This window comes from Polyergus mexicanus, unplaced genomic scaffold (genome assembly GCF_030449975.1).
Source record: "Polyergus mexicanus isolate NDT 795.1 unplaced genomic scaffold, iyPolMexi1.0 SCAF_6, whole genome shotgun sequence".
Taxonomy (NCBI): domain Eukaryota; kingdom Metazoa; phylum Arthropoda; class Insecta; order Hymenoptera; family Formicidae; genus Polyergus; species Polyergus mexicanus.
In genome coordinates this window covers 6,339,108-6,359,770 of record NW_027223326.1, presented here as the reverse complement: position 1 = coordinate 6,359,770, position 20,663 = coordinate 6,339,108, and the positions used below count along the sequence as shown (strand labels likewise).

At 30.6% G+C, this 20,663-nt stretch overlaps 1 protein-coding gene across 1 annotated transcript in view; it reads right to left on the bottom strand.

The window, feature by feature from the left end:
• Positions 1-19,800, bottom strand: part of LOC138934043 (serine-rich adhesin for platelets) — an 84,890-nt gene extending 65,090 nt beyond the window's left edge. Inside the window, exon 1 of the mRNA XM_070297426.1 lies at positions 18,758-19,800. The gene's annotated coding sequence lies outside the window, so the exon portion shown is untranslated. The remainder of the gene's footprint in view (positions 1-18,757) is intronic.
• Between the last annotated feature and the right edge of the window lie 863 nt (positions 19,801-20,663).

Sequence of the window (20,663 nt, the reverse complement as noted above, 5' to 3'; positions counted from 1 at the left end):
AGCAAAGTAATTAGTTATTTTAATCAAGCAGTAAATATATTTGAATTAGTGAAATATAAAATAAAAGCAAAATATGCTCTTATTTGCAAATAAAGAATTTGTTTTTTTTTTATCTTTATTATACTCAATTACTTCTTTCAAAAAAATATTTTTTAATTTTTACCTGCTTGCTTCGAAAACACAGGTTTTCTTTACTATAATAAATAATTTTTTATCTTCAAATAAGATATTCTTCCTGTATTAAAATTTTCAATAATTTATTTTACATATTATAATAAATTATTTAATATAACAAAATATTTTTGGAAACAAAATATATATTTATTTAAAAAAAAAAAGTCAGGATTAGCAAAATGTATTTATTTGATTGAAAAAAATTTTATTTTTAGTGTACTGATTAAACCTAATATGTCGCATATTTTTGCCATTTTTGCGCTATGAATGAGAGTTAAAGTAGATGCGGGAAAGCTCGTCGGAAAGGTAATCGACACGACGAGTCCTGTTATTACGTCATTACACCTACAACGCGTAAGTGACGTAAGCGAATCGTGTGCATATTAATTTGCATTTTTACCGCGCGCGTGCGTTTCGATCTCTGTTCGGAGAACATTTTAAACGCTATAGAATTTATCATAACCGCCTTCACTATTCGCCGATTATATCATTGGGAAATCGGCAGCGAAACGAAGCCGTAATGAAAGTATACGACAACCCGTCGTGGAAATATTCGCAGCGTTAATAAACGCGCCGATAATCCGTCCGGTGGACGGATAAACAACGTGGGATGAATAAAGTAGAACGGATGAAGATGTCGCATGATGCAAATTTACTAATGACAATAATTACGTTAACAGACCTAACCTAACAGAGTCTCTACATAATAATGTGATTGTCCTCCTTCGATAAACCGATTCGTCTCTAAATAATAGCCGTCTCTCCCCCTTCTCTCTCCCTCTCCCTCTCTCTTCCTTCCCCCACCCTCCCTTCCGCCCTTCCCCTCCTACCCACCCTCTCTCTTTCCCCTCTCTCTCTCCCTCTCCCTCTTTCTCTTATGGCCATGGAATATGGAGAGTACCACAAGGATCTGTATTAGGACCTTTGTTATTTATAGTATACGGGGTGGCCCCGAACGTTCCAGCCAAACTTTGAGATCTCATAGGAAATTTAATTCTGAACAAAAAATTTCCTATAAACATGGGTCGAAAAATATTTTCCTTAAGAAGTTATCGCTCAAAAACGTTACTCGTACTCGTTATCTAAGAATGACTTGACCACGTGAAAAGGATAGAATATTCTACGCGCTAACATTGAACCTGACCTTAAATTAGAATGTGGGGAGGATGGCGCTAGTGTTGCCAATTTCAGATCGCGCAACATTGGATGGCGCTTTATCGCGCGCAAGCAACGTACCGTATTACGTATGCGCATCTAACAGTAAATAACAAAAGCACTTTTTGTACATTTGAAACTAGTTATATCAAAATCTATGGAACGTACAACAATGATTTTGATCTCATTCGAAAGATAATTTAATTATCTACAACTTTTATTTCGGTAGTTTTTTGTTAAAAGACGCACATTTTTCATGATATTTGGCAAAATGTATAAAATAATCATGGTTTCAGAGGTTTTTGAGCGATAACTTCTCAAGAAAGCATTTTTCGACCCATGTTTATAGGAAATTTTTTGTTCAGGATTAAAGTTCCTATAAGATCTCAATGTCTGGCTGGAACGTTCGGGGCCATCCTGATATATAAATGATATAATCAAAATATGTCGAGAAGGATGTAATATAAAAATGTTTGCAGATACGTTAATATATGTAACTGGAGAAAGTAGCGCGGAATTAAAGGACAAAATGAATATGGCATTTACTATAATAGAAAAGTGAATGAATATAAATAAATTAAAAATGAATGCAAGGAAAATGAAATATGTGATAGTCGGAAGTATAAGAAAAGAACTGCGGGATAATATTACATTGAAATATTTAGATAGAACTGAGATAGAACGTGTGGAAATAATGAAATACCTAGGTATAATTCTTGACGACAAACTATGATTTAAGGAGCATTGTGATTATATGCTAAAGAAAATAGGGGGAAAAAACGAGTTTTTTGAATAGAGTAAGTAGTTACATATCGGCATACACTACCCATACAGCACCGCAAGATTGCAACAACATTGCAGCAACATTTTTCTGCAAGATAGCAACATTGCAGAAACATTACGAAATGTTGCTGCAACGTTGTTATGATATTACAGCAACAGTAAAATGTCCGCCTACAGAAATATTGCAATATAATATTGCAGCAACATAGCAATGTAATACATATGCAATAATGCTTTATGTATATTTATCGACATAATATCTTTAACATATGAAAAAAATAATAAGAAATTAGGCATATAAGAATCAGGATTTAGTGTGTATATAGATTTTCTGTATTATAATAATAACGAAATTATAAATTGTAAATTTTTCGGTACACATTTGACTTCCTTCAGCGACAGAGAATGTCTAAGAGAAATAAGAAAAAACTCAATTTGCAATTTTGTAAATTCACAATCTCTTTGTATCCGAAATATTCAGATATGTAAAAAGATTGTTGGTGGATTTACGCATACAAGTTTTTTCACATCTCTCTTGTCTTCACATAATCTCAAAATTTATTTATTAAAATCTGAAGTATCTTGCATGTTTGTCAATTCTTATATAAAATTTGATAATAATTTTTGATTTTATATAAGAATGGAAATTATTAAAAGAATTCTTAGTCCAATGTCTGAGTCCCCTATGTTGGGGTTATATCATACAATTTAAACTAATAAAAATAGTTATTATATCTTTAATCTTATTAGCCGCTCTTTGTAAACTTTATATAATCATCGTGACTAAAAATTAAATGCAGAATAAATAGCGCAATATGCGCCGCATAGCGGTAAACGAATGAACTAGCGATTATCGAATACTTTCTTTGGAATATTTTTGGAATGTTGCTGTAACATTACTAAAGTTATATTGTAAAATAATGTCTTTGTAATATTTCTGCAACATTAAACTACAATATGCAATATTGCAATATTGTTGCAAGCTTAGGTGCTGTATGGGTAGATGTATTGTATATAAAACAATCATAGCGCCTTACTTTGAATATTGTATGCCGCTGTTAATTGATATGGGAGAAACACAACTGAATAAATTGCAAAAAGCACAAAACCGGGCCATGAAGATTATATTGTAATGTGATAGACACACCAAAGTGGAGCGTATGTTACAAGCGCTGCAGTTTATGTCCATAAAACAGAGGCTATATTATAATGTGTGTATATTTATTTTTAAGATTTTCAGGAACGTGTTACCGGAGCAATTAAGAAATAGATTAGAAATAATGGGAAATGAGAGTCAAAGACAAACACGACAAACTTGGGACATTGCAATAAAATATCGCAGAACAAGGAGTGCGCAAGAGAGTATGTTTTACGAAGGAGTGAAAATGTATAACGCATTGCCAGCTGAAATAAAACGGAATGAAAAAATTGTGCGGATCTAAGCAATTGTTAAAGAAGTATATTGTAATTAATGTAAACTATAGATTTGTATTACAAATAGCTGAGAGAGCTATTTAAGAAAATAAAAGCAAAATTAACAAAATGTATTTATTTTATTAAAAAAGATTTTATTTTTAGTGCAATAACGTTACAAGAGCATTATTATTATTATTTTTTTTTTTTTACGCCTATCTTCAACCGACAATTATCGTGACCGTTAATCGAATCTATATTTCTTCCTCAGACGTTTGTTGATGTCGTCGAAAACAATTTGCCATTATCCGATGACCGGCATCCCACACGACGATGACCACGGTCATTCAGAGATCGCGATCATCAACGAGAAAGTAAAAGAGTACCGTTACATACTCTACACCTCGCTATCTCATTATCCTTATTATGTTATTTCCCAACGATTTATAGTCGTCGTACGCAAATTATACCGACGAATGCGTAAAATACGATCGAGAGAGAGAGAGAGAGAGAGAGAGAGAGAGAGAGAAAGATATCGTGAAACTCCATGAAGAAGAAAGCCGAATATTTAATGAGAGAGAAAGAATACTTCCTTCATACACAGTACATAATTATCTGCACCGATTCTAAAACAAAGGAACATATTTCCATATACACTCTATTTCTCTCTCTTTCACCTACATATGGTATATATACATATACAGAGTGTCCCATTTTAAAAGTTCCACCCTCATAACTTTTCAGAATCAACGTTTGAAGGAAAACGACTCGGATAAAAGTTGTAGGGAACAAAGAGGGCTATCTAATAATGACCTTGGATTTAAAGGTCATTTTCAAGGTAATTTGAAGGTCAACTTCTGTTTTTTAAATAGAACCCCCCATTTTTCATTACATATTCTTGTAGCTTATCTCGAGAGCTTTCCAAAACACTATAATAAAATATTTTTTCATTAAGTACTTTTTGAGTTATTTTATATTTTAATCTGACATATTTTGATATAAAAAATTAAATATCTCGTAAAATATTTAGTTTTCGATATTCTTACCGTAATACTTCTATGTACAGAATAATGAGACAGATCAATTAGTATAAAAAATAATTGTTTTTAAGAAAATTATTTACAATGTATTTTTTTAAACAATTATTTGGATTTTTTTGGCACTAGTATACTTTAAACCAGAGGTAATGATAGATCCATGCCGTGTCGAGCGGGCCAGCGCAACGAAAATTAAACGTGCGAAGAAAGCGTGTAGGCATACTATTTTAACGTACACAATTGTCTCCAGGATCGATAGTCCATTTACGTTAGATTCGATCGCGCCGACCGGTCGATTACGCGGAACCAGAGACCTTTCGAAGTTCACTCAGTGAAAACGTTCAACGGCAGCGAATATCTTTTTCTTGAGATTCCTCATCTAAATATTTGGCTAAATCACCGAATTGGATTAAAAGTTTTTTCATGGTATTTATAAAAAAATGCGATATTTTAATCTTGCAAATTTAATATCTTAAATGTCTCTTTAGTAAGAATAATTTTTAATATCTTTTTATATATACTTAATTTTTAAGTTAAAAATATACATTTCGGATTCTTTTCCATATTATGTATTATAATAGAACATTAATCTTATTTAGTGCCTATTATAAAATAAAAAATAAGGTTCCATAAAAGTGCAATCTCTCTGTTTAAAGAAAAAAAGAATCTTGCACTAAAAATAAAATCTTCATCAATCTTTCAATAAATACGTTTTGTTAGTTTTGATTTTATTATTTTTTTTTTTACTTAAATAAATATACCATATACTTGGTTTCCAAAAATGTTTTGTCATATTAAATAAATTATTATTTGTATGTAATAAAAAAATTATAATTTTTAAAATAAAATATTTAGAATTTTAATATAAAAGAATATTTATTAAAAAATAAAAAAATTATTTATTAAAATAAAGAGAACCTGTGTTTTGGAAACAAGCAATCAAATTTCTTAAAGGAAATAATTTATAGTATAATAAAGATACAAAAATAAGTGTTTTTTTTTTATTTGCAAATAAAAGCATACTTTGCTTTTGTTTCATATTTTTAAATCAAAGGAAATCGTTTTAGATTTAATACATTTTTCGGTGTGAGAACATTTAATCTAGCTTGAAATGGTTTAAATGAGGAAGCTCAAGCTAAAGTACGTCAAGGCTAAATAGCTACGCTAAATTCTTCGGCGCATTTTGCAATAGGATTAAAGTTGTTGCGAAAGTAACAGCTCATCAACGGCATCTACATCTGTCACACACATGTCCTTCGTTTATTCGCGCTACGCGTAATGATGAACGCGTGCATTTCTAACCCCATACAGCACTGAAGCTTGCAACAACATTGCTGCAACATTGTAATATTGCATATTGCAGTTTAATATTGCAGAAATATTGCAAAGACATTATTTTACAATATAACTTTAGCAATGTTACAGCAACATTCCGAAAATATTACAAAAAAAGTATTCAATAATCGCTAGTTCATTCGTTTACCACTATGCAGCACATGTTGCGCTATCTATTCCGCATTTAATTTTTAATCATGATGATTATATAAAATTTACAAAGAGCGGCTAGTAAGATTTAAAAAATATAACTATTTTTGTTAATTTAAGTCGTATGATATGACGCCAGTACAAGGGCTCAGACATTGGACTAAGAGAGAATTCTTTTAATAGTTTCCATTCTTATATCAAATCAAAAATTTGATAATAATTTTCTAATATGCAAAAGATACTTCAGATTTTAATAAATAAATTTTGAGATTATATAAAGACAAGAGAGATATGTGAAAAAACTCGTATGCGTAAATTCACCACAATCTTTTTGCATCCGGATATCTGAATATTTCGGATACAAAGAAATTATGAATTTACACAATTGCAAATTGAGTTTTTTCTTATTTCTCTTAGATATTCTCTGTCACTGAAGGAAATCGAATGTGTACTGAAAAATTTACATTTTATAATTTCGTTATTATTATAATACAGAAAATCTATATACACGCTAGATCCTGATTCTTATAGGCCTAATTTCTTATTATTTTTTTCATATATTAAGGATATTATATCGATAAATATACATAAAGCATTATTGCATATATATTATATTGCTATGTTGCTGCAATATTATATTGCAATATTTCTGTAGGCGGACATTTTACTGTTGCTGCAATATCATAACAACGTTGCAGCAACATTTCGCAATGTTTCTGCAATGTTGCAATCTTGCAGAGAAATGTTGCTGCAATGTTATTGCAATCTTGCGGTGCTGTATGGGACGCGACGAATGTTAAATTGAAACGCGAGATGTGTAATCAAGCTGCATTGTATATCAAAAATAATTTTTATAGAAATAAATTCTTCGAAGCGTGCGCTAGAAGTACGGAATAAGGAGACGGCTTCGTATAGGGAGAAGGTTTCATCGCTGTAGAAATCATTTAATAAAACAGTAGAAAGAAAAACTCAGTTTATTCGTAAATGAAAGAAAATTTTTCTTTTTCACGATAAAATAGTTGTTTCTTATTTTTAATTACTTTTTAAATTACTGCTTTCCAAAGTTACAGTAAGGTTTGATACATATCTTTTCTTTATTCTCTGTTAAATTTAAAATATATACGCGTTTCAAAATTTCGCCGCTTCATAAAATTATGTTACCGTACCTCAATAATAACGATAGAGGAAAGTGAGATCGATATAGAATATTATTATTCTTATTAATACGATAAAAAGAAATATGAGATAACACTTGAAGGTAACGCGTGTGGGTCTTAACAATAGCCCGTTACGCATTATGTCCGGAGCGCAAATAACGCGACAGAATTAATGGAGTGATAGCAGTCAAGTGGGTAGGAAAATCGCGAGCGCTATGTAACGTTCTTTTCGTAATACAGCATACTTGAGAAAGGATTAACAATACATTTCGCGCGTGGGTCGTGTCGCAAAGGCGCTCTTACGTAACGCGGTGTCGATTATCGTTGGAGAGTTATCGATCGTGCACCGATCAGCTGATAAAAACTATGAGCAACAGGGAAAAATGGTCTGGAGAGAAAGACAGAGAGAGAGAGAGAGAGAGAGAGAGAGAGAGAGAGAAAGAGAGAAGAAAGAAGGGAACGCAACCGAGTTTTTACGATGACACGAAAGAGAGATCGACAGTTGCACTATTTGCAAGGTAGGATATTTCTCATTTTTCTGTTATTACACTAAAAATAAAATTTTATCCAATCAAATAAATATTATATTTTGTTAATTTAGATCTTTTTCACTTAAATAAATGTATACTCTGTTTTCAAAAATGTTTTGTTACATTGAATAAATTATTATTTGCATGTAATAAAAATTATAATTTACAAAATATAATATTTAAAATTTTAATATAAAAAAAAGGTTTTATTTGAAGATAAAATATTATTTACTAAAATAAAGAGAACTTTTGTTTTTGAAACGGTCAGCCGAAAAATTAAAAAATGTTTTCTTAAAGTAAGTAAAAAATTTAGTATAATAAAAATAAATTTTTTTTTGTGTTGGCAAATAAAAGCATATACTTTGCTTTTATTTTATATTTTGCTAATGCTAATATGTTCGCTGATTGAATGAAGTAACTAATTTCTTTGCAAGGATTTAAATAAATAATCTTTTTAAATAAAAAAAATTTTTTTTTGGATTCGGTACATTTTTTTATAAATGTATAAAAAGTATAAAGAATAAAAAATATATACTTATATGTATGCAAAAAAAGAATAATTCTCATTTGAACTAGCATAATTAATATCGCGTGCATATTTTCAATATGGCGGCAGTTTGCAAAAAAAATTTGATATCATACCCATCTCTCCGAAAAAAATAGAAAAAAGCTGAAAATTGTGCAAATTAGAAATTTGCACATTGCTTTCTTATAGAGGAAATTTTGTGAGCGAAATAAATAAATAAAGAAAGCCAAAATCGGGCTAATATATACGCCTATATTGATAATGTTTTAAAATGCTCATCAATATTTCTCATGTTATTTTTTGGATATTTTCGTATTCTCTAGAGTTCAAATATTTTGCAATTTTTTTCCAGTTTTTGGGATCATATCCTGTTTAACGCGATAATATCCTGTAGTAAATAATTCTCATCTTATTGGAAATTTATTAAAAAATGTTTATGACTATCTGTATTTTAAATATTGAGAATAATTCGGACTATTAAATAAGACGTAGAATTAAGTTGTGTAAGTAATTGTCTAATCAATAAATTGATTCACAATACATTTTACCAAATCGACTCGATAGTAACCCAGGTATTAGGATTTTAAAATCGGCACGATTTAAATCCGATGTTGGCTTTAGAAATTCGTTGGCAAGCCAAAATCGGACTAATATACGCTCATGTTTATAACGTTGGCAAATCACATCTAGGATATTGCAAAATATCTTTTGTCAAATACAAAAATTTACATTAAAAACAAATTTTATAAAAACCAGTTACTGATCTTCACCAACTACGATACCAATTATCCTTTAATAATACTCTATTCATATAAAAAGATTTAATTCGATATTTTAAAATTTGCAAAAGTTAAGACGTGTATAGACATTTCTCAAAATATTCAAAATTTTATAAAAAATTAAGTCTTTTACCGTTCCTCACTAAATTAAATATTAAACATTCTTTAATAATATTCTATTCCTGTAAATAAATTTAGCCCGATATCTCAAAATTTGCAAAAGTTAGAGCAACGACGCCCTTTTTTGGTGCATATATCGTACACACATACATATACACATACGGAAATTTTTTTTAAATGTGATTTTTCGACATTTTAGAACATTCTGAACAATTGGTATAAAAAACTAAAAAAAAATTTTTTTTCACGAAAACAAAGCTCTCCTCTATGAGAAAGCAAAAATCAATATAGGCCATCGATCGATCATTCAAACGATAACAGCATGTTTACTAAGTATAAATTTAAAACCATACGTCAATCGGACTAGCAGCTTTTTTACAATCGTGATCACCATATTCAAAAACATGATTACGAGAAAAACGCGCTTCAAGTTTCGTCAAATATTTTTCGTGATGTGTCAAAACTTTTGTATGTATGTATGTCTTTATTGACTCCCCAATGGGGTTGCAATTTTATACTCTTACACTTTACAAATTTACAAATATATTTCATTTTCTTACATTTCCGCTCTTACAACTAACGCTCCTACACCTAACCTAACGCTTTACACAACGCTTTACTACACCGCTTTCCTTTTCCCTCTCTTTTGCTCTTCTCCTTTGCTCCTCACGCTCCCTTTCCTCCTTCATCCTTATGCTCTTATCTCTAACACTTCTAAACACACATAGCTTTCCTATCTTTTCTCTTTTCGCTTTTCTCCCTTGTTCCTAACTCCTAACCCTCTTTTTGTCTCCTTCCTACTCCCCTCCTTTTTTAGCCTTCTTTCCTTCTCTGTCATTCCTCTTTCTCTTCTATAAAGAGATATATGGTGGGATGAGATCCGAGCGGAATCGAACCTGGGACGTGGCACTTGTCAGCCCGCGACTCAACGCTCTAAGCCACTCATCGCCCCCGTGTCAAAACTTTTGTATTTACCGTTATTCAGCTATTCCAAGACCATCGGGGGGACGTTCTAGAATATAAACAACATACGCATATTTATATTGTTCATACGACAAAAGAGACCGAGGGTAAAGTAGCCAGCTGGTGCGCGCTATCTGAGTCGATCGTGCGATGATCCCATGCGCCGCTATCATTTTAACGTGTATATTGTACTTTGTCAATTTTTATTTTTCCTGGAAAATGTTTTTGTTACATGTATCTAAGACTATAAAGTTTCAAAAAAACGCAAAAAAAAGATCGATTTTTTTGAATCCTCGAGGCTAGATAACCCCCTTAATACAAAGAGAGAGAAACACTGATTTTTTATATCTTGTATACAATTTTTTCCGCATGAGTAAGGAAAGATTGATAATTGATCATTTACGGATTTACGGATTTAGAAACTTACATATCGCGTTGATGAAATAGGATCAATTCAAGTATCGGCCGAACAAGATAGATACGGCTAGAAGTGGTCAACCGCTGCGCCAATAAAAAAATATATATATATACCAAGCAGCGATAGTTGCAAGACAAGACCGACTTTCATTTTCGAGATAAGCGGTCTTTTAACCGCCGTCGAAATTCTTCAAAAAGATTGCGTTACGCCAAGCGTTGAAATTATTATGTAAATCGGTCAACTATTTATATCAAAGCAAAAAAGGCTTCGTCTCGCTATAACGAAAAAATAAAAGAAAAAAAACCGTGATCTCCACAGTTATTTATAAGTATAATACTTTGATGACGTCTGTGAATGATTGACGTGTGGAGGTAAAAATGCAATCAATTGAATATTCGAGTTTAATTAACACAACAATAATATGTTAAATTAACACATAAATATGTTAAATATAATATTTAACACAAAAATTTTTATATTTTGGTATATTTTTTAACAAGAAAACACAATTAATATAAATAAATTAAAGATAGTATTTATACGAACCAGCGCAGTTTTTAACACGCGCACTTTATTGTAATTAGTCGACAATTATTTCTGTAAAAGCGAACGTTTCGGATCCTTTCTTTGGGCTATTCTCAGCGCAAATAGTTAATAATAAAGAAATTCAAATTACATAATTACATAAATGGTCAATAATCACATTTGGCAATGTGTAAAATAAAATTAAGTTGTCAAAAATAATATTAATTATAAATAATAACGTGATGTTTATCAGACATAATGCTTATAAAATAAATTTGATGTATTGAACGAATAAAAATACATAAATACTCAAGGTCTCAATACGTAAAATTAAATGAAAGCTGTCAAATTCGCAAAATCAATCGATGCATTAAATCCTTGCTTTAATGGGGAGATGGAAGTTATAGTGTTTCCATACCCTCGTAAATATTCTAAACAGGGAACCAGTTACACGTAAACGTTTAATTTCAAAAATGATCTATATTAAATGATTTATATTAAAAGATAGGGTGACGTGTGGCTTCGTGTAGAAGTCGCTGACTAACAATCAACAGATCACAGGTTCGAATCCGTTCGAATCTCATTTCCTATATGCTTCTTGTTAAGAGGCTTTTTAAAAATGACAGAGATATCGACAAGATGATATGATTTATATGTAAGATGATCTGATACAGATCGGAATCACTTCTCCCTCTCCGGACATAATTAAAAAAAAAAAATTAAAAGGCAAAAAAATAACATCAATGTACAGATCAGTGAATTCTATATATATACTGGAATGAGCGATTGTTTAGCTGTCGCTACTATTTCGCCGAGAGAGAGGTGCCTATGGATTCTGGCATTTCTTTCTAGTATTATCTGATTGGTCCATGACATGCACGTCACATCATTCTGATATCACGTGACACAGAAAGCGTTAGTAATGTTTATACAACGGTAAAGACAAATTATCAAAAATTTTTCGTCAAGATTGTCGGACAAACGACAATATAAAGAAAATAGTATAAAGAAAATAATTGTTTTCAAGGAAAAGTATGTAATTATTTATACGGTATCTTTTTTCAAATAATTATTTGTATTTTTTTATACCAATTGATTTGTCTCATTATTCTGTACATAAAAGTATTACGGTAAGATATCGAAAATTAAATATTTAACGAGATGTTTTATTTTTTATATCAAAATATGTCAGATTAAGATATAAAATAACTCGAAAAATACTTAATAAAAAAATACTTTATTATAGTGTTTTGAAAAGATCTTGACAAGGGCTATAATATGCAATAAAAAAATAGTTTTCAATTTAAAAAATTCAATGCTATCTTGCTATGACCTTAAAAGTGCCACCCAAGGTTTTAACTAATATTCCTATCTTCTTGCCCCCTCAAGACTAAACAACTTTTATCTAAAAGTACCTAACCTAAAAAGTTTTTTTCTAAAACTTACAGATTTTGAGATATTTGTCTGTTAAGATTAAAAAGACTCACCCTGTATATAACGATAGAAATCGCATCCATTTGTTTGTTAGCATATAATGTACACAAGAGTCCATGAATACACCTCTTTTTTACCACTTCCTGGTCGACCAGCGAAAGAAAGGTGCAGATTAAGAGATATTACGATAACTTCCATCTCCCCATTAAAACAAGGATTTAATGGATTGACTTTGACAGCTTTTATTTAATTTTACTTTTTATTAAGACCTTGAGAAACAGTATTTATGTATTTTTATTAGTTCAATGTCAATTTTACTTTATAAGCATTATGTCTGATATAAACACCACGTTATTATTTATAATTAATATTACTTTTGACAATTTAATTTTATTTTACTCATTGTCGTCTGAATACTGACCATTTATGTAATTATGTAATTTGAATTTCTTTATTATTAACTATTTGCGCTGAGGATAGCCCAAAGAAAGGATCCGAAACGTTCGCTTTTACAGAAATAATTGTCGACTAATTACAATAAAGTGCGCGTGTTAAAAACTGCGCTGGTTCGTATAAATACTATCTTTAATTTATTTATATTAATTGTGTTTTCTTGTTAAAAAATATACCAAAATATAAAAATTTTTGTGTTAAATATTTAACACATTTATGTGTTAATTTAACATATTATTGTTGTGTTAATTGAACTCAAATATTAAATTATTAAAACAACTAAAAAAAAATGTAAAAATAACACAATGTGCACATATTTTTAATTTTACACAATAGATATGTTTCGTATTATTAATAACAGGATTTATGTCAAAATTTACAGAAAAAAAATATCGATTTTATGCTACAATAGGAGTGAGACAGTTAATAATATTTTTCCAAGTTAATTTTATCGTTAAAAATATGTTAATTTTACAGAAAATTTCTTTCAAATTATTATGAAGTTTGCATTCATTTTGCATTGAAATATTAACATACTAATATCATTTAACATATTCATATTATGTTAAATTAATACAAAAATTTGTGTGGGCCGTTTGGGACATGCGATATATGTTAAATTTAAGCCAAATTCTCTCCAACAGTGTATTGATTATATCACGATCGCCAAGATTACGACGAGAAATCGCCTATAAATCTACGCATGTTTCTTCGACCTAGATCGCGAAATATCTTATTCAAACGCGACAGGAAATCCTGTCGCTCTGAAACGGATCTTCTCTCCGTCGAGAATTTCTCGTAGGAATGCGATACATCATCGCCAGGGAGAGAGTTAAACAACGATGATACGCAATTTTTCGGACAAAAGTCTGAAGGAAAGCGTGTAATAACAGTCTCGCGTGTAATTACGATTATAATTTGCCAGACGTAGAACGCGATATGCTTATCGGTAATTCAACTTATTTTTTTAATTAATTAGATCACATTCTCGTTATACATAGTCTTTATCCACATGCATAGATGAAGATCTCTGTATCGTTGGAGTTTTCTCTTTCTTCTTTTTATGAAAAATGTATATTACATGTATTTCTTTAATCATTAACTTTTAAATAGTAAATGTAAATGCAAATAATAAAGTAAATGCAAATAAATAGTTTCATCTTGGAATCCAGAATAGCTGAAATTACTCGCGTGGTTGCGTAGAGAAGAGATTTTCTCTCTTGGAAATTCCTTATTCGAATCATGCGGAGATAGACTAGAAATTGTATAGATGCAGAGAGGAGAGTATCTTGTGGTAGGTGCGCGTGATGCGTAGCACGTGTGCGAATGAAAGTGAAAGAGTTTTCTGCGGCGCTTCAGGAAACGTCAGATTCGATCAACAAGGCGAATTCGACAAACAAAGGACTAAGTAGATTGAGATGAGAGAGCGATCTTCACGATTTTCAATTCACGACAGAATGAAAGCTCACGTCGTTAATCGCGTAAATTTTTATTAACAATTAAACGATGCTTGTTTGATACGTAACGTAAAATAAATTTGAGGTTTCAATCTGTTAATTTTTAAAAAACATAAACTTCATACATTTAAAGTATTATTTAAAATTTCGATGTGTCTGCAAAATATTGCCGACGCACACAGCATGTAAAGAAAAGAAGTGGCAAAAATTAAAAACCGAAAGCCAATATCAAAACGACTAGTATACTAGATGCTAATCGGAATATATGCTAATTAAGAGATATCGATTAAACAATGTTAAAGTAAGAGTAGGTAATCTTAAAGCAAAAGTAATTTATATAGAAATATAATATAAATGTTAAAGGAGAACATATACAAGAGGATATTTTTGAACCTAAATTAGTAGACTCAATATTTCTTGAATTATTTCTGAACTGTTGCTAACACCAGATTAAATCGATGATATTTCACACAGCTGCGCTTTTTTTTATTAAAAATAAAAATTTATGATTGCCGACAGAGAGAGGAAGCGGAGCGCTACAAATAATTGGATCATTTAAGATGAGAGAGAGAGAGAGAGAAAGAGTTCTTAGTTAAAAAATTTACATCAAATTTAACATATATTGCATATCCTAAACAATCCACACAAATTTTTGTGTTAATGTCACATAATATCGATGTATTAAATAGCGACATTAATAATATGTTAATATTTCAACACAAAATGAATGCAAACTTCATAGTAATTTGAAAGAAATTTTATGTAAAATCAACACATTTTTAATGATAAAATTAACTTGAAAAGATGTTATTGACTGTAGTCACTCTCATTCCTATTATAGCATAAAATCGTCATTTTTTTCTGTAAATTTTAACAGATAAATCCTGTCATTAATAATACGAAACATATCTATTGTATTATGTAAAATTAAAAATATGTGCACGTATTGTGTTATTCGTACGTTTCTTCATTTGTTTTAATAATTTAATATTTGAGTTCAATTAACGCAACAGCAATATGTTAAATTAACACGTAAATGTGTTAAATATTTAACACAAAAATTTTTACCGGTATAATTTTTAACAAGAAAACATAAATTTTTCAACTGTGTAGATACACAAAACTCGATGAGTTCGATAAGTTCTTCGCGCCTGTCGATTTTCTCGCTGTACAGGCGATGCACAATGCTTCGTAATCCAGAAAAGCCAGGCAAAAATCCAAAAATAAAGTTTCAATTTAAGGGATTTTGACTGTTGGATTGGATAGAGGGAAGGTTTAAATGTCATGAACCAGGGTCAGAAAGAGAAAATTGTTTATATCTGCTTTTATACAGCCAGTACAAAAGTGACATTCGAACGAGTAACACGCAAGGGGAAATTAAACCTTGTATTTAAAAGTATATCAAAATTCGCACGTTTCACCGATTTGAATTTTATAAAATGGATCTTTCAATTGAAAATAAGTAGAATATGAACATGTATTTCAAATATCATATTAATAATATATAAATTAGCATATTATAAATATAATTTGTTGAAATTACATGAGAAACTTTTAAAAATTTAGAGAAAAAGTTATAAGTTCTGCAGACTTCCGCGAAAGAACTTATTGTGGATTGTAGCTTATACTTTTATTATAGCTGCCTCTCCAGCTGTCTTGCAAGTTTTTGTGATGAAAAATACAAATATCTCAATTAAATACGTTTAAAAACGTTAGAATTTGTTTTTACCGTATTGACACTTTTTAGTAAAGTCTACTTTTTGAGATGCTATTTACAACGTTTTTTATTGTATTGCGTTCGTTATTTATGTATTATGTATTTTTTTTACCGTTTTGCGACAACCTTCTACCTCTACCAACAACTATTTTTATTATTCTCTACATTTACATCATAAGTATCGTTTTGTTTTATCTTTTATTATTGTCGAATTTTGTATGTAACCTTAATTTTAATTTTGTGCGCTGAAGATGGCCCCAAAAAAGGGACGAAACGTTCGCCGTGATTAATTTATTTTAATTTTTAATTATTAATTTTTAATGCAGTGATCTTTTATATTAAATATTGTTGCGCTCTTAATACCGCGCTTAGCTCGTTATTGCCATTTTACATTCACATTTTTTATTTTAATCATTTGAACCTTATATTAACATTATTGTTTTTATTTAATAATTGTTAAATTTATTTTAATCAATGTATATTTATTATACATTTTTTACTTTTTATTTGAGCGCTCCTACTAATAATTTTCTAAATTTTAAATTTACAGTAAATAAAAAATAACTATCTATAATTAATTATTTACAAAATTTTTTTATATTATATTTGCTATTTTAGTTCAATTCGTAATTAGCGACCTTAAAAACCCCTAAATACCAAATTTCATACAAATTAAATGTCCTTTTAACATTCAGATCCGCCATATTGGATCTGCCATTTTGTTTTTTTGTCATTTTGACCTTGGATTCGTAATCAAAAACCCGCTGTTACCAAATTTCGTACAAATTGAAAACCGCTTTCATATTTTGACCAGATTTTTGAGATTTGGAACCACTGTGCGATGGGAAGAAAAAATGAGCGTTTCTAACCGCGGAAAATCGGCGAATACCGAAAAAACAACCGGGCACGGTATAGGTTATTTGCGACGTTTTTAAATCGCTCATTCGGCATTTTTTAAGGCATTTCAAGAGTTCACTTCGCCCGACGAAATTATCTTAAGCGGTAATTTCGTTTAACTTATCAGTACGAAAAATATTATACATATCAAAAATTCAAACGAAAATAATGGCATACAGAAATTGGCAAGTGTAATATATTTTTGAAAGGAAAATTATTTAAAAAAAAATTCTACCTGTCGCAAAAAAATAAAAAAAAAGCATTGGTGCATTCAATAAAGTAATCCTATATCCGCGTATACAAGAAACGAGTAATGAATGAAGAATAACGAAAAAATAATGTAACTTGAGTTTTTTTCATATATAGGCCTCTGCGTCTATAGTTATATAGTGAAAGCCGATATTTCGAATCAAAGAAAAATATCGGAGAAACTGGTTGAAATCAGTTTACGTCTAGGTGACGGGCCGTGCATAATGTTACATATGCAACCCGTCGTTACGTAATATGTATGTGTGTATGTGTGTGTGTGTGTGTGTGTCGCCGATATATAAATACTTGGCTAAAAATATAATTTTCTAGATAAAACTGCATAAAAGATTACACCTCACCGATTTTATCGCCACTTAAATATGTTGTAGAGGACGTTCTTCTGGGTAATTCTCCGCAGGAAAGAAGTGGGGGACGATATTATTTTGAAGATACAAGAAATTGAAGTTTAACATTAAAGTTTGTGTGTGCTGTAATAATCTGTTATTTTTTCATTGAAAAGGTTGCTTACAACATTTACACGTACACAGGGGCAGGGACTCTGCCCCTCTCCCTGTACCCTAATCCCAAAAAACTTCTAACCTAACCCAATCCAACTTTATCTTTAAAACTGAAAATAGGTTTGGGTTAGGTTAGAATCTTTTTGGGATGAGGATGCAAGGAAAGAGGCTCCGTTCCTCCCCCTCTTACGCATTTAATAAATAACATTTATCTCTTTAGATATATTTAGTCATCAGAATAAGAAGAAATGAGGAAAAATAATAAGCTACATGTATAAATATTTAATTTATCTTTGTAATTTATTATGACCATATACCTATTCTATAAATGTAAACAAAAACTTTTTTCACGTTTACTCTACAAGAAATACAATGTACACAAACTTCAGTGTTTCCTAATATTATTTTATAATATCTAAAAAAAAAACATTAAAATTGTGAAACTTAAATTTTTTGTATCATCTAAACCGACGCTGTCCCCTACTTCTTTCTTGCGGACAATTACTCAAAAGAATCTCTCCTACAAAATATTTAAATAGCGATAAAATCGATATAATTTTTTATGCAGTTTTATCATTTTCCAAAGAATATAATAAACGCGATGATTCTAACTTGATTAATGAAGAATCATATTATGATCGTCTGTAGCTAAAAGACGATTCTTTTTTTTTGTTATCCTTCAGAGTATGAATCATTACTTTTCCCGAATCATCATACGTGTCTTGTATATTCTGTCAATTATATTCTCCAATAATTTACTAATAATTAAAAACACATTTAGGAAATACAATTCATCATAAATTCTTGCCTGTCAATTTCTTAGTAATCACAATTCAACAAATAATAAAATAAAATTTGTTTGATCCATATTAAATTTGCCAATTTTTCTCTGCCAAAATAACGCGATTCGTTTAATTATTCATTCTCTAAAAATCTCAGATAATGAAAAGGATAAAAAATGACTAACCCGTATAGTTCGGCGGCCAATAATTATCCTCGCAATCGATCTTCGATCGTCGCACGTTCGATGATCCTTGCCAGGGGATGCCCTCTCGTTCCTGCTCTATGTCAGGCCTTCTTCTTCACTTCTTCAGATGGATTTAGCGGTCCCCGCGAACACGTGTGTCTTCGCGCATGTTAATGCACGCGGACAAGCCACACGCGCCGAGAATCATGCTGTCCTGAATAAATGCGAGCCTCTCATCGTCAGGCGGGTCGCCGATGACGCTCGGTCATCGATTTCGCTGTCACGAATCGATCCGCCGAAAATACCGAAAGATAGACACACAGCAAGCGCACTTTCTCCTGTCCGTTGCACACCACGCGCGCACGTTCGCGAAGTCGACGGTTTCCTCGACTTTGCTAAGATCGTGCGAGGAAGGGAGCAGGCTCGCGCCACGTGCCGCGAAAATTGGAGAAGATATGTCTTCTCCCGAGAGTAGCAAAATTTGATATAGAAATATAAATTATTATGTAAATTATTGCGTAATACAATATTGGAAGAAGCCTCGATTTCTTGCTCTCTCACAAAACGTTTCCGGAAATAATAAAAAAATAATAATCTGAATCTCTAAATAATCTGGATTATTTGAAGAAAAATTTCCTTTCTCCTGACTTTCTTGTCTCGACGTTCGTTCACAATATTTTCGTTGTGAACATTTCACACGCGCGATTTAACTTGTCAAGCATCGCTACGAGTTTCGAATATTTGACAGCTTGATTTTTCCCGTATTGTTTTGCGAGGTAAAATTTAAATTAAATCTTTATGCATCGCGACGCGAGATTTTGGAAGCACTCTTCATCGAATTCTTTTTTTTTTCTTTTTGTCTTTGCACCAATCACTCATCAGGATCCAAAGCACCGTGTGTGCTCGAACCGACGGACTATCCTGGGATTATAATGTCGGATTTAGTCAACCTCGCTCCGTGGAAGCAATCGTCAGACTAAAGTCGTCATACTGCTGGTAAGAGTATGTGCATGGGTTTCTTATCCCTTCTGTTAGCACGAGAGATCCCCTCTTTCTTTCTCTCCTCCGTCCATCGGAATCTTCGCTCGTTCCGATACCGCTTATTCTGTTCGATTTATTTATCGATCAGATAAACAAAATTCTATGGAAGCACATATAATTTTCTTCATTAATTAAAAAAATATATATATATAACTTGAATTTTTTCTATATAAAGTAGAAAGTATTTTGCAAAAATTAGAGATCACGTTTTCTGAAACTAGATCTTATTTAAAGAAGAAAGAACATTGCTTTTTTGTGATATATATGAAAATTTCATATCAATTTTAATATTTTATTTCAATTCGTATATTTTACTACACATTGTTGGAAAACTTGACTTAAATTTAATATATATTACATGACATATATCACATGTCACAAACAGCCTACATAAATTTTTGTGTTAATTTAGCATAATATGGATATAATACTAATAATGTTAATATTTCAACACAAAATGAATGAGTGAACTTCATAGTAATTGGAAAAAATTTTATGTAAAGTCAACATATTTTCAATGATAAAATTACTTGAAAAAAATATTATTGACGGTCTATAGTTACTCCCACTCCTATTGTAGAATAATATCAACATTTTTTCTATAAATTTAAAAAAATAAATTCACTAATAATACAGAAGATATCTATTGTGTAAAATTAAAAATATGTGCACATTGTGTTATTTTCACATCTTTTTTCGGTTGTTTTAATAATTTAACATTTGAGTTCAATTAACACAACAGCAATATATTAAAATAACACGTAAATGCGTTAAATATTTAATACAAAAATTTTAACCAGCATATTTTTTAACTAAGAAACATACATCTTTTATTTTTATTTTATTTTATTTTCATCTTTATGTC